The 15,871-nt window shown below is 41.6% G+C and overlaps 1 pseudogene; it reads right to left on the bottom strand.

The window, feature by feature from the left end:
* Positions 1–1,619: 1,619 nt before the first annotated feature.
* LOC109932085 lies at positions 1,620–15,621 on the bottom strand (annotated as a pseudogene).
* Positions 15,622–15,871: the final 250 nt, after the last annotated feature.

The raw sequence follows: 15,871 nt of genomic DNA, 5'->3' as shown, positions 1-15,871 counted from the left end.
CACTCTTTCCAATCCATTCGCATCCAGCAGAGGTCTAACAAGTGTCTTGTACTTCAGGTGTCTTCAAGATACACAATAATGCAGAACTGCTGAGCAGAAACTGAAAGCCAAGTTGTGTACCAATGAGGATGGCCTCAACCGTGATCTTGGGTTCATGTTGCACTACGTGTAACTCCACCATACTGTTCTGTGTTTGTAAGATCTGCCTTACTGTTCTGTTTGGACACCACCACATTGGTAACTTGTTATGATCTCTGTACCTTAATTAGTTTGTACAGGTTTGGACTACTTGTTACTTTGGTTAGAGCCTTGTCATGCAACTCTTATACCTCTCATGTTATTCCAACCATTTGGTTTGTCTCCAGCACCATCTTATCTTTGATTTATTGTAATTATCTCTCTGCCTCAATTAATCAGATCATAGGTCATCCCTTCACTTGCTATTCAACTGTTGACAATTTACTCACACCATTTGACACTTTTGATCACCTGCACTAACATTATTTGTACTTTTCTTTTGACCCTCTTAATTACCTGGAATTATCTTATACTCTATGCCTCTGCTGATAAAGTCAAAAACACGGTCCATTACTTACTGCTTTCTCCCTGCTTCCTTAAATGATTTGTGCACATATATACCAAGGTCCTTTTAGTCCTGCAATCACTTTAGCATTGTACCCGCTATTTTATATTATCTTTCAGTGTTCTTCTGACCAGTGTACTTTGAAGAGAAGCATTCTTTAAGGAGAAGGCAGATACACGCATTACGAAGAAAATAATAGAAGGCCAATCTGGATAGAGCTATTTGGAGAGGGGTGGGAGGAAACTCATGTTGAGCAAGAAAAAAAGCTGAATGGTCAGCTATATAATTCAATATAATAACTGGCTTTGAGTAGAAAATGTGAATGTTGGCAAGGAAACAAGTCTGGTCTAAAATTGGAAGTGGGTGTTGAAAGACAGTAGCACAGCATGAAAAATGATGTGATGATAATGGTCTTCCATTCTTTTGAGTTCAGCTTCGAAATCTGAAATCTTTCTGTATAATATCGTATAAATCCTAAATCCTGGAATCTATAGCTGCTTAACTTTTGTTAATTAAAAGCAAGTGTACTTCAAAGTAATAGCAACAAGGCAACAGCTATATTTAACAAGAACAACAATGTCTTGTATTTAGATAACACCTTACAATAGCTTAAAAATCAAGTGGGACATAGGAATGGGATTCCAGAGATGAGAGTTAAGATGTAGCTGGCAATGTGACCCCCAGTGATGGTTCAATTAACTTTGTGGATGACAGAGATGCTGCAACTAGGTAAGTACAAATATCCCAGAGGTCTGTGGGGCCAGAGGAGATTACAAAGTTTGGGAGGGTGGACACCATGGATGGTAATCTTCAGTGTTGGCATACCAACTAGACAGATAGAACTAGACCAAGCTGCTAGATCACAAGATGTTCTCAACACAAGATGTTCTGAGGAAGGGTCACTGGACCCGAAACGTTAACTCTGTTTTTGGCTTCATAGATGCTGCCAGACCTGCTGAGCTTTTCCAGCAACTTTGTTTTTGTTCCTGATTTACAGCATCCGCAGTTCTTTCAGTTTTTATTTCACAAGATGTTCTCATTTGCCTCCCTTCTGATCTGAAATGGGGGTGTAGTTGGTAAGGTCACATCCTTGAGCTCAACAATGCTGTAGTGATCAGGCAGATGTTTCTTGGGTTCAGGTTTACCCTTTAATCCCACAGTAGCATGATCTTATCTTTAATTCCCACCATACCTTGTCTTACCAGTACATGGCATACAGCTGTATCAACATTGTATCTCACTGGGTCACCACTATGGATAATTAAACCATCAAAAAAATTCACGGACCTGGTTCTCTGACCTTGGAGTTTTCCAGAAACAACCATGCCACAGCCCTTAGCCCTACTTCCTGTAATGAAGAACATCAAAGCAGGCTGTACACATTGCCAGAGATAGTAGGAACTGCAGACGCTGGAGAATCTGAGATAACAAGGTGTAGAGCTGGATGAACACAGAAGGTCAAGCAGCATCAGAGGAGCAAGAAGGCTGACGTTTCGGCCCTAGACCCTTTTTCAGAAAAGGGTCTAGGCCTGAAACATCAGCCTTCCTGCTCCTCTGATGCTGCTTGGTGTGCTGTGTTCATCCAGCTCTACACCTTTATCTCTGTACATATTGTTCTTAACAACTTGTAACACAGGGATTCTGCCTGAACAGCGGGACAAAGCCCTCTAGTAGCAAACCTAACAGCGTAAACTGCAACACTTCCATCTGGGAAACCTGTGCCACCATTTTCCTTCTTGGAGCCCCAACTTGGAACAAAAAGTGCTCAGCTCTTGTTTTGTATAAAACCACCACCAATTCACCTGCGTTACTAATTATATAATTAACCAGCCCTGCCCATCAGGGAGCGGTCATCTCTTTTTAGTTTAAATCAACCTATTCTGACATGTTACGACACACCTTTGGAGCAGGTAGGACTGGAAACCAAGCCTCCTGGCCCAGAGATAGAGACATTACCACTAGAAGGTTCAATGCGTATCACTTGTGTTCAATCAACTCTGGAATTGTTCAGGTTGACACCAGTCAACTTTAATGGTGCAGTGGTATTGTTCCTACCTCCGTGCCAGGAAGGCTGGGTTCAAGTTCCACCTGCTCCGGAAATGGGTAATAACATCTCTGAACAGGCCGATTCAAAAATATCTTCGGATTGATCCGAGAGGAGGCAATGACCAAGTGGTTCCGTTGCACCATGGCAGGTAGTGGAATTTAAACTACAAACAAAAACATCATGTGGCACAAATCTTGTGTATTATCCTTACCTCTGGACCAGGAGACCAGGGTTCAAGTTCTACTTGCTCCAGAGGTGTGCAATAACATCTTGGAACAGATTGATGAGGAAAAATAGGTTAAATAAAAGAAATCTAGATTCAGGTTCAAGTTGTGGGGCTTTGTGGCATTGTAGTAATGTCCTGACCTCAAAACCAGGAAACCTGAGCTCAACTTTCACCTGCTGCAGATGTGTGTCATAACATAGCTGGACTGGTCGATCCTTAAAGGGACCTGAATTTACAACATTGAGAAGGAACATGTTGGAACAGTCACATAGGGAGATCACAAAGATACAGATGAGGGTTTCAGCAGTTGAGTTGAAGCAGGGGTGGAATTAGGTGATGGTACAGGGGTGGAAATAGGTAGTGTCAGCGTTTGGGTCAGGTATGTACTCCATACGGTTCTGGTCGCTCTGCTATAGGAACAACGTAATTAAATTGGAAAGGCTGCAGAAAAGATTTACCAGGATCTTATTGAGGCTAGTGGGTATGAATTATAAGGTGAGGCTGGATATCTGGGACATTTTCACTGGAGCATAGGAGGTTTAGGGGTGACCTTAAAGAGGTTTATAATATCATGTGCGGCATAGATAAGGCAAATAGCAAAGGTCTTTTCTGGAGTAGAGAAGTTCAAAACAACAGGGCAAGATTTTAAGGTGGGAGGGGAATGATTTAAAAGGGACCTGAGGGGCAACCCATTCACACAGACGGTGCATCCTATATGGAACGAACTGTCAGAGAAAGTGGTGGATTCAGGTATAGTTACAATGTTTAAAAGACATTTGGACGGGTACATGAATAGGAAAGGTTTAGAGAGATATGGGCCAAATGCAGGCAAGTGGGATTAGTTTAGTTTGGAAAATCGGCAAGGACGAGCTGGATTGAAGGGTCTGTTTCTATACTGTATAACTCTACCACTGTGTGCACAGAAGATTGCTGGGGGAATCAAATATCCCAACGAGGTTGCAAACATTCTGCCTCAGCCTCAGATCATTGGTCGTTGAGTAATGGAGTTAGTAGCTAGGGAATGGACCAAATACAGCAGCTTCATGCTTCCCAACATTTAATTGGAGGCAATTCCCAATAATCCAGCGTTGAATTTCGGAGAAGAGGATTGAAAACTGGTAAGGAAGTCAAGCTGATGCCATGCATGAGAAAACTAACAGTGTTTTCGGCTGAGGTAACCAATGACCGAAGATGGAGATGCAAATCTAAGAGAGCTAAGGATAATTCCTTGATGCGTCCGAGCTGTAATGGTGCATGTGTCAGAAGATAAACCATTGCACGTGATACGCTGCTATGATTAGATACAAACAGAAACAGACAAGTACAGTTCCAGACAGCTGGATGGCAGTGGAGTCGGAGAATGTGGTCAATTGTGTCAAACGCTGCAGGCGGGTCAAGAAGAATGGGGAAGGATTGCTTATCTTTCTCACAGTCATGTGAGAAAGGGATGACTTTGAAAAGAGCCATTTTGAAACTCTGGGAAGGACAGAAACCTTATGTGACAACAATGATGACATTACAGGAACATCTTTAACACGTTCAGGATCTTGTACAGCATGTGAAGCCTTACAGCATAACATAAATCCTGAGATCGACTGCTCCTTACTGATGCACGTCTTTAATCAGATGTGCTTACTATCATAAACACCTCCTACCAGACATTCATTAATTGCACAGCTGGATCATGACCACATGGCTTCCTATTATAGAATACATAAAACAAAGGACATTGTTTTTAGGTCTAGACACTGAAACCTCAAACATTCATGCTCTGCCCAAAGGCAGGTTCTGAGCTCATTGTCTGCTGATATTTCATGATGAACTGTTTCTGTCCATTGTGGTCTGCCAGTGCTTTCCTCTCTCATCAGGGGGAGGCCCTGAGTCAGCCATCTCAGCTGGAACAGGAATCAAACCTGTGCTGATGGGTATTTATTCACAGCCATGAACTAGCCATCCTGCTAACTGCCCTCCTACGGTAATTGATTCACCTCAAACCAGTGTGCAAGTGAAGCTTGCAGTTTGGCGACAAAATTGAATGACAAATGTTCATGAAGATTTTTATTTATTCGGTCACAGGATGAGGGTGACACCGGCTCGGACTGCATTTATGGCCCATTCCTAATTGCCCAGAGGGTGTAGTATTGTAACGAGGTCAGCCAGATAAACTTCATAGAATATGACTTCTGTGATTGGGACTATTAATGTGATCCAATCAGGAAGCCCTGGTGACAGATAAACGCTGGTGTGTCAGACATCTTGCTCAGTCTGAGAGCTGAGTCAATGTTAAGGACTCTTCACATGTAAATAAAGGGTGACTTGGTGAAGGCATACAGCCTCTGTGGAATTTCTTTCAGCAGCTACAAGAGAAAAGTACACTCCAGAAGAAATTTGATCACAACAGTTGTCTTTGATTTGGGGTAAGCATTTTTGGCATCATGATTTTGTTTTAATCATTTGAACCTGTGGTTGAAGACTGGACCCAGTATATGGAAAGAATGTGTTATTTTTTCCAGACAAGTTACATTGGGGAAGATCAAAAGCAATGAATAATTCTCTTGACAACTTGTGGGCCTGCAGCTTTTTTGGTTATTAGGAGCCTAACATTCCCTGAGGCACCAGATACTAAAACCTTTCAAAAGTTATAGGTTTAGTTAAGGAATATTACAAGCCCAAGCCTCCTCTAATTCTGAGTTTTACTCAGCAATTTAAAAACTAGGGGAATCTTTATTGGGATTTTTGACTCGGTTAAGATGACTGGCAGAAGCATGTGATTTTGGTTTAGCCCTGAATGAGATGCTGAGAGATTATTTGGTATGTGGGATTAATGATGTAACCATGCAAAATAACCTAGTAGCTGAAGCAACATCCAAATCCGAACCAATCAAAATAAACATCTGATTAAATGGTCATCCAGTTCTAATGGAGGCCGATACCAGCACTGCCATTTCAGTGATCTTTAACAAATTTCACTCTGGACTACAAACCTAATGTCTGTGCAAGACTTTGGCTAGACTGAGAGCCTATACCAAGGAAGCTTTACAGATTAAGGGTACAACTTTGTTCTAGTCTCTTATGAGAAGCAACTGGTTCAGTTACCACCGATTATAAATTTAAAAAACTCAGGCCCAAGCTTGATGGGGTGAAATTGGTTGAGGAAGATTCATCTAGATGAGCTCAATATTTTTGATTAGAAAATGGCTGCCTGAGTGAAATCCTAATTAAATACCCAGATGTTTTTTAGGAAGCTCTAGGGACTATCAAAGGAGCCAACGCCATGTTGCATGTTGACCAGGAAGCAATTTCACGATTCTGTAAGACCCACCCAGTGCCAGTTGCCTTATGGGCAAAAGTAGAGGGAGAAACCTGGAAGCTGTAAAGCGAAGGAATTATCAAACCAGTGCAGTTTGCAGAATGGGTAGCACCTGTTGTATCGATTGTGAAGCCCAAAGGGTCGGTTCACGTTTTGTGGGTATTTTAAACAAACGGTAAACTGCTGTTTGCAGCTGGATAAATACCCAATCCCTCGCAATTAGGATTTATATACGAAGCTGGCAGTGGGGGATGTGGGGGGAAGGCTGTTCTTCACAAAGCTGGACATGAGGTATGCATACCTGCAATTGTGGTTACATCAGGATTCTCAGAAGTATGTTACAATTTAATACCCATAAAGGTTTGTACCAGTATACGAGATTGCCCTTTGGGGTATCATCAGCCTGTGCCATTTTTCAGTAGACAATGGAGAACATTTTACAAGGTCTACTCCAGGTTGCCATTTATCTAGATAACATACTAATAACAGAAGACCAATAAGGAGCACTTAGAGAACTTGGAATGGTCCTTAATGCTTCTTCCATGTTGGCTTATGCCTTAGAAGGGAAAAGTGTGTGATCCAGGCAGCCAAAGTGACCTACATGGGCTACAGAGTCGACAAGACTGGGTTACACATGTTGGAAGATAAAGGGAGGGTGATTAAATGTATCCAGTTCCCACATCTGTACCAGAGCTTAGGTCTTTCCTTTGGCTGGGGAATTATTACAGAAAGTTCATACGTAACTTGGCCTCTATCCTGGCATCTTTGCATCAACTCTTTAAAAAAAAAATCAGCTTTGGAAATGGTCATGTAGCCAAGCCATTGCTTTCCGGGAAATGAAGAAACAGCTATCATTCTTAAAGCTGTTGGCACACTATAATCCCAAGCAAGATCTGGTATTGATATGCAATGTCTCTCCACACTGCATCAGTATAGTATTATTGCATAGGTGGCCCAATGGAGAATAATGCCCAATAGCGTATGCATCCAGACTTTGGTTAATGCCAAGAGTAAATATGCCCAGATAGAGAAGGAAGGTGTGGCGTGATATTTGGAGTCAGGAGTTCCACCAATACCTTTATTATTTACAAATTTATATCCATAATGGAAAACAATCCCCTGCTAGATCTACTTATAGAGGACAAGGCAGTGCCACCCATAGCTTCAGGAAGAATTCAGCGATGGACTCTAATTCTAAGTGTGTATAATTACAAGTTGGAACACTGTCTGGGAGGACAAGTAGCAAATGCAGATGCATTGAGCCACTTCCCACTGGCAGATACACCATCACTGGAAGAGTATGCAATGGTTTTAAATTTTCTAGACACACTTCTGGTCACAGTTGACAACACCAGACTTTGGATGCAGAAAGATCCAGTCCTGGCAAAACTGAAACAGTTGGTGGTGACTAGGGGAACCAAACGGCCGTCACAACCAGAATTGAAACTTTTTTGGACCCAGAGAGATGGGATCACGGTAGGGATGACCCATTATTATGGGGAGCAAGCGTGATTATCCCAAGCAGAGTTCGCTGTCAGACACTGGCTGAGCTCATTCTGGGGCTTCCAAAATGAAGATGTTGGTGAGAAGTTAAGTCTGGTGGCCAGAACTGGACGCAGATGAAGCTGCATTGGTGGGGCAATGCCAGAGTGCCAACGAGGACAAAGGTTACCAGCATGAATATCTCTCATTTTCATGGGAATGACCAGGAAAAGCCTGGACTTGGTTGCATGTTGATTATGCAAGTCCTCTTATGGGCTTAATGTTCTTAGTCATTGTGACATGCATAGAGTTCATTTATCAAACATGGGGGCAACAATAAAAAAACTGCATGCATTTCTTTGCAATATATGGACTCTGGAAGGTGTTGACCACAGATAACAGGCCATTGTTTACCAGCAGGGAATTTGAGTATTTCCTAAAGTAGATTGGCATTCAGCATATATGGCCAGCTCCATACCATCCATTATTCAATGGTCTAGCAGAAGGAACAATCCAAAACTTGAAGGCAGGCTTAAAAAAAAGCCTACAGTTTCACTTGATGACAAACTGCACCGGTTCCTATTTGATTATAGATTCACCCCTCATGCAACTGCAGGGATACCTCCAGCAGAGCTGCTAATGGGAAGAAGACTCCACACCAGGTTAAATGTGATCTTCCTGGACATGGCGGGGTGGGGGTGGGGTTGTGGGGGACGGGCAGGGTGAAACAGCATCAGGAGCAGGCCAATGCCAGACACAAGACTCTGACAGTGTGTGGGAATCACTGGAATGGCCAATAGCATCCAGGAATGTGCAGATTGGGTGGGTTGCCAAATGGAAATGCAGGTTTGCAGTGATAGAGTGGGAGAGATGTGTCTGGGGCTATGGTCTTCAGAAGGTCAGTGTGGATTCGATGGGCCGAATGGCCTGCTTCCACGCTGTAGGGATTCTATGATTTTAAGCACTTCACCACAATTTTTGAAGTAATTTTGAATTGATCCACCAATGCTGTAAAATGGAATAAGTACTTCTCGTGTAGAAAGGCCTCGTCAATAGCAATGAACTGAAAACATACCGAAGGGTAAGTATAGGTTTGAGACACTGGGAGAAATCCCCAACCACAATTTTCTACATCTGACTGAAAGGGCAAGTGTGGGTTTCATTCAATGCCTTTAGAAAGGCAGTGCAGCGTTTGCACGGTATGGCACTGAAATGTCAACTTGTGATGAAAGCCCAGTTAGTCCAATGGCCAGATCGCCATTTCTGCAGCACGGACTGGATTTGTACATCAGGACCTGTGAAATCCCAAACACAGCAAAACCCTTGGGAATAGCCTAGGAATGAAGATAGACTGGAACTTTTTTCACTGGAATGTGGGAGTTTGAGGAGTGACCCTATAGAGGTTTATAAAGTCATGAGGGGCATAGATAAGTTGAAGAGCAAAGGTCTTTTCCCCAAGGTAGGGGAGTTCAAAACAAGGGGGCATTTTTTTAAGGTGAGAGGAGAAATCTTCAAAATCCCCTGGCACCTTAAACACTCTGAGAAAAGTCCCTCAAAGTCAGAGAATTCCAAGTGTTCTCACTTCTGTCATGTTCATAGTTAACAGGAAAAATTAGACAGTTAAAAACCTAGTCTATCCCTTGGGTGACTATTAGGTTGACATCCCAATGTAACACGACCATCCAATTCATATTCGCTGACCTCTTAGATCCTTGGGACCCGTGACAAGCCAACACCTCCCCCCCCATCCCCCCGACTAGAATACCCTAACCCAACACGTTTCCACATACACACTTCCTCGCCCCCAATGCATGCCAATGGGCTGAAACATTGGACCTCAACACCCCCATGTCTTGTATGTCCATATAGATTCTACAACTGCATATGTTCATTTAGATTATTGGTAGTAGGCAGGAATGTGAGTTGCCACAATCATATCAAATAGTGGAGCAGGCTCAAAGGGCCGAATGGGCTACTATTATTTCCTGTTCATATGTTCAATTTGTAAGTCCTTCCAGTATGGCTGGTAGTGAGTGGGACAGCTTTCTGGTCAGTCATGCTTGGTACAGAGTGGCACCCCCTCAAACTATAGATTCTGGTGGCCTGTTCCAGGAAAATCCAGCTGTGGAAAAAGACATAAGAATGTGTTTTGACCACCTCATACACCACTAGGCAGGAGAAAAGAAAAGAATAACTCAATGGCACTTGAAGATTCAAAGCAACCTGAAAGTTTCATACTTCAAAGAACGTCTAATTCACACCACCTCTGTTTGGATTATATTTGTACAAAGTCAGATTGCAATCCAGAGTAAGGTTGTGACAATAATTCTGAGATGGAGGCATTAACACAACAGACTTTTGTTTTATTCTTTCAGGTTTAATGATTTATTCTTCTCCTTGAATTTCAATGTGGTGACCATGTTTAAAATGGAGAAGACAGCAATACAACTCAGAACAGAAATTCACCTATAGGTTTAGTATCAAGAACGAATCAAAGTCCTTGAAGACCCAATGCTAACCTAGTCACAATCCTATGAACCTGTTTGCTGTACGAGCCTCTCTGCTCCTATGATGCTGCTTGGCCTGCTGTGTTCATCCAGCCCTGCGCCTTGTTGTCTCGGATTCTCCAGCATCTGCAGTTCCTACTATCTCTGCTGTACAAGTTCTCTGGTTTAATCAGTCTGCTCTCTTTGAAGATCCAGATCAGAGGTCTGGTGAGTGGATGAATTGATGTAGACTAAAGCACAGATTTGCCCTTGAGGTTCTTTTCTAATTTAGGTCTGGCTCATTCACACTCTGTTGTTCGGTAAATTGAGCAGAGTCCCTCGGCATGCCTTATTAACTGCACACAAAGGTTTATTAGATTAATTTTGTTATATTACTTTTCCATAATTGAGACCATATTTCCCTAGTCCGTGAGGACTTGACACAGGCAACAATATACAAATATAGTGCTACACAGTCAGTCTAATACCATGTAACATTATGTTTAGGAGCTGTATTATTTGTATGCATGTTGTTGAGGAACATTTGAAATTTTATTGCGTACATAAGAACATAAGATGAGGAGGACTAAACCATACAGTCCCTTGGGCTGTCTCTGCCACTCAATGCAATCATGCATTTGCTTGTTTAAACCTCTCCCCCATGATTTCCTGTTACGTCAAACTCTGTCCAAATCAACCTCAACCTTCTGGGATTCAGAATTCTAAAGTTTCACAATGATTTATGTAAAATATGTAAAATAAATTCCTCATCTCAGTCCTAAATGATCAGTGTTTGCTCTGTCAGGGTAATTCAGAATCTTATGTTTCAATGGTATTATCTCTCATTTGTCTGATCTACTATGAACATAGGTCTCATTTACTCAGTCTCTTATCATAGGAAACTCTCTGTAAGCTAACGCATTAATTGCATTGTATTGTACCACTATCTGTAATTGTTCACATTGTCATTGTGTCCCATGTGCAGACTTTGTCTTACAGCAGTGAGATGGAACATCAAAAGACCAACAGGAACCTAACTGAAGAACTGCATTGTGGGTTTGATAACAGGAAGGCATGATGGAAAATTTGGTCAAGTCACAGATTTGCCAGCAAGAGCAGTCAATAAATTTAGTTGAAGCTGTAACACAGCCATGAGAAAGTCAGAAGTCACATGACACCAGGTTATAGTGCAATAAGTTTATTTGAAATTGTAAGCTTTTGGAGTGCTTCTCCTTCGTCAGGTGAAGGCTTCGTCACCCTGATGAAGGAGCAGCGCTCCAAAAGCTTGTAATTTCAAAAAAACCTGGTGTCGTGACTTCTGACTTTGTCCACCCCCAACATCAGCACCTCCATGTGATGGCAGCCATGAGAAAGGAAGTGAGGGGGACAGCGCCTTTCTGTGCTTACTAAGACCATAAAAATGTCTTCTCTGCACCTGCTCTGAATGTTAGTGATAATATCCCAGACAAATGTCTGTCTGTTCAAGCATGGCCTTTATTTTGGGTGTGTGTGCGTGCATGTGTGTGTGTGTGTCAGAGAAAAGGTACATCTGGCACTACCTTCAAAGAGGACAGTGATAGAATTCATAAGACCTTAAAATGGGCCAAACCTTATGTGACACAGAACCATAATAAGAGAAAGGTATACAGGAAGCTTTTGAAGAAGCATTTTGATTGTAACAAGGTCAGCCAGCTTGACTTCATAGAATGAGTTCCCTAATTGGGGCTGTTAAACTGGTCCAATCACAGAGCCCTTGCTACAGATAACAGAGGAATGTCAGAGATTCTGGCATCCCGAGATTTGCCTTTGAAGAGGCAGTACTAGAAAGAAGGACTTTTTCTGTGTAAATAAAGAGTGACTTGAAAAGGTGGTGTGGACTTTATTGTACTTTAAACTCAATCTCAAAAGTTCTTCATTAGCACTTTTCTGTAATAAGCTACACATATAAATATACATTTCTTAGGAACTTCCAGCCAGCTGGATATAAAATGCAATTGTCCATGCAGACAAGATTGATTCTTTTCAAAATATAACTTAAATCCACTTAAGTTTGATTTAATTTATTATTGTCACATATATTGAGACACAGTGAAAAGTATTGTTTTGCATGCTAACCAGACAAATCATACCTTACACAGGTACATCAGGATAACAGAACAGAATATAGTGTTACTGTTAATCTAATATGAGAGGTCCATTTCACAATAAATATCAGAATGATTCCAAATTTCTTAAGGTGTGGATAACAAAGATACTGTTTAATCACGTGCTTTTAAGTTTGAATCAAGGAGTGTGCTCTTAAAGATCTGACTTTTCTCTGAATTAGCATTAAGTCACATCCAGTGTTTTATCTTCTTCTGAAACATACTCCAGGATAAGCTTTTGTGTTAAGCTAACTCTCATTGTCATCAGCAACAGTGTCAGTCTTCTATCATTGTAAGGTAATGGACATGCAGGAAATCAATTCCATTGGGAATGGGGGAGCACCATATTCTGCACTTTTGTTGATAGCTGAAGAGACCAATTTGTGAGGCCAGAGCTATTACAGTTGTTGCACAGAAAGTTTACCAGGTGTCATTATGGGTTGTTTTTGGTGTTTTCACCTGTTTCCAAGCCACAGTCACTAGTTAGGATTAGCTGGCCTACAGGTGATTCTTGCCATTTTCTATCATCAGCGAGTGTGAGAACGAATGTTTAGAATCCTCATTCCACATTTCCAGGCATTATTGAAGCTGAGCTTTGGCCGTCCTACTGGTCATCTGGCTCCAGCTATCTTGCAATACAGAAAATCTTCAGGTACGCAAACGCCTTCCATCCTGCCAACATGCTGGAGCCAGTGGCTCTGCCTCTTAAGTGCCAACGCACTTAGCAGCTTTATCTTGGAGAGAACCGCTGCATTTCTGATTTTGTCCATCCATGAGATGCCCAGATAGTGCTGCAAAAGGCTAAAATGAAAGTTGTTGATCTTCTTTTCTTGATAGCTGTAAGTAGCCAATGTTTCCCAGGCTTCCAACAAGGTATCAAGAACATGGACTTTATATACGCAAGCCTCGGTTTTGAGAGTCAGCTTATTATTCTATGCACATTTTGTGAATTGACCACAAGGTGACAGTTGCTTCTATTTGTGCATATCAAGTTCTGCATCAAAAGACAGAATGTCCCTCATCGGGGACCCATGAGGAATGAATGTGCCGACGACTTTCAGCAGCGTATTATTTAGTGTGATTGGGGTGGAAACTAGCTCTCAAGTGGTAAAAGTCACAGGATGACAGGGCTGTTACCATTAACTGTGGCATCAGAACTGGCATGCTGAAGATAGGGGAAGGTAACTTGCCAGTCCAATAATTCACACTCCTTTGATGCCATGTCAATTTGATTCATTTAAACTTAGCGTGAGTCACATTGCCAGGTTCAATAAAGGATTGTGGAGATTGGGTATTAAGCAGTCAATTTGATGAAAAGGTGACCTGGAGTCTTAGAACAGAGGGAGTTAAATAAGACAGCACAGTAAGGGGCCATCAGAGGATGGAGAACAGTAAATACCGAATGTCTTGCAATTGTAATGAGGCACCTCAGGGTCAAATACACTGTTTGGAGAAAAGTTTATTTTATTGCACTTTCTGTAATATCCAGTTCAAAAAGATTTGGATTTTTTGACAACTTTTATGAAGGCAGAAAAACAATACAAAAGGATAGCTTGGAAACCAGCTTTAGGGTCAGGCGGGTGACCCATGAATGTCAGGTAATGTTAAGCGTTCACTTTATCAGAACAGAAAAAGATAAGTTGTGTTCATTGGAATAAGTCAGAATTAGGGTAAGTGTTGGCATAGTGGTAATGTCACTGCACTAGTAATTCAGAACACTAGGCTAATGTTCTGAGCACATGGGCTTGAACCCAGCATGGCAGATGGTGAAATTTGAAGTCAATGGCGAAAAAAATTGAAATAAAAAGCTAGACTCATAGTAACCATTAGTGACTGCTGTAAAAATCCATCTGGTTCACTAATGGTCTTCATTAAGGAAATCTTCCACTCTTACCTTGTCTAGCTTACATGTGACTCCAGGGCCACATCAATGTGGTTGACTCTTAACTACCCTCAGGCAATGAGGGATGGGTAATAAATGGTGGCCTAGCCAGAGATACTCACGTTCCATGAACCAATTTCAAAAAGTCAAATCGATTTGCAACTGTCACTCCATATGGTCACCTGACGAGAAATAAAGCAATTTAATAAATGACATCAAATCTCCTTCCATGGCACATTCTGTTCAGATTACCATCTGAGAAATACATCTGTCTGTCCTATAAATTTTATTGATATGTTTATGTGTAAGCAATTTTTCTTAAATACTGTATAAGCGTTTATGGGATGTGAGCATCATTGGTTGGGCTAGCAATTATCATCCATCCTTAAATGCCCTTGAGAAGGTTATACATACAAATATATAATTTGGAGCAGGAGTAAGCCATTTGCCTCTTGAGACTGCTCCGTCATTTGATTATAATGATTCCTGATGTGGTTGTAGCCCCCACTCCATTTACCATTCATACCTTTCACCTCCTTGCTTACCAAGAATGTATACACCCCTGCCTTATTGTTAAAAACTCTAATTCCTTCCTGTTTTGAAAACCAGATTTCCGATGACTCAAGACTCTCTGAGAAGAAAAGAATCTCCTTCCCTCCGCCTTTAAATAGTTCATGTTTTATGTCGAAACGGTGACCTGTCTTTCGAGATTCTCCCACAAGAGAAATAAATCCTCAGGATCTTAAAAGTTTCAATTAAGAGTACACTTACTCTTGTAAATGTCGTTGGGTATAAACTTAGCCTGTCCAACATTCCCTGAAAAAGAGAACCTACCCATTCTAGGTGTCAATCTATTAACCCGTCTCTAACTGCTTCCTTGCAAAGGTGATCAATATTATACATAGTTCTCAAATGCGCCCTGTAAAACTGAGGCATAACCTCCCCGATTTTGTATTCAATTAACCTCGCAGTAAATGGTAGCATTTTATTAGTCTTCCTGTTGTACTTGTATACTAATATTTTGTAATTCAAACACTAGGACACCCAGATCCCTCTAGAATGTTCTGGAAAGTTGTATAATCTCTCACCATTGAGGTAATAAGCTTCTTTTGTATTCTTCCAGGCAAAATGGACAATAAGACATTTTCCCACATTGAAATCCATTCACCAGATCTTTGCCTATTCATTTAATATATTTATATCCCTTGTTCCATCCTTATGACTTAATATTTTAACTATTTTTGTGTTGTCAACAAATTTTGCAATACTGGGCTGAATTTTAGCGTAAACTTGGCCAAAGTGTCAATTTCTAGGAGTTTCAAGGAAGGTTTCTCTCTGTAAGCACTAACAGCTTTGCTCACACTATTGACCACACATCTCCGATGTCCTGCTTATGCCATACCTTTGCCAGTGATGGAAGTACTCGCTACTGCAGGGATCTTCCAGGATTCCCAAAACCATATCCGCGTACCAGAGCAAGTGCCGACAATGAAGATCTCCTCCTATGTGTGAAGATTTGCACCAGGAATGTTTGAGAAAGGGGTGTTAGGTCTCAATTCACCAAAAGGGACCTTAAGTTCCTGTTGGATAGGGTCAGGGCAGAGGGGGGGCTCTCCTCTTTCTTCTGGGCCATCAGAAGAGACCACAACATCAGATCCTACCAGCCTGATCTGAAATCGCCACCCAGGTCAGTGCAGTGTCCGTGGTCCAG

The sequence above is a fragment of the Rhincodon typus genome, chromosome 7, assembly GCF_021869965.1.
Source record: "Rhincodon typus isolate 14 chromosome 7, sRhiTyp1.1, whole genome shotgun sequence".
NCBI lineage: Eukaryota > Metazoa > Chordata > Chondrichthyes > Orectolobiformes > Rhincodontidae > Rhincodon > Rhincodon typus.
Note: the sequence above shows the minus strand (reverse complement) of the source record. Positions and strands in the feature narration are given on the sequence as shown.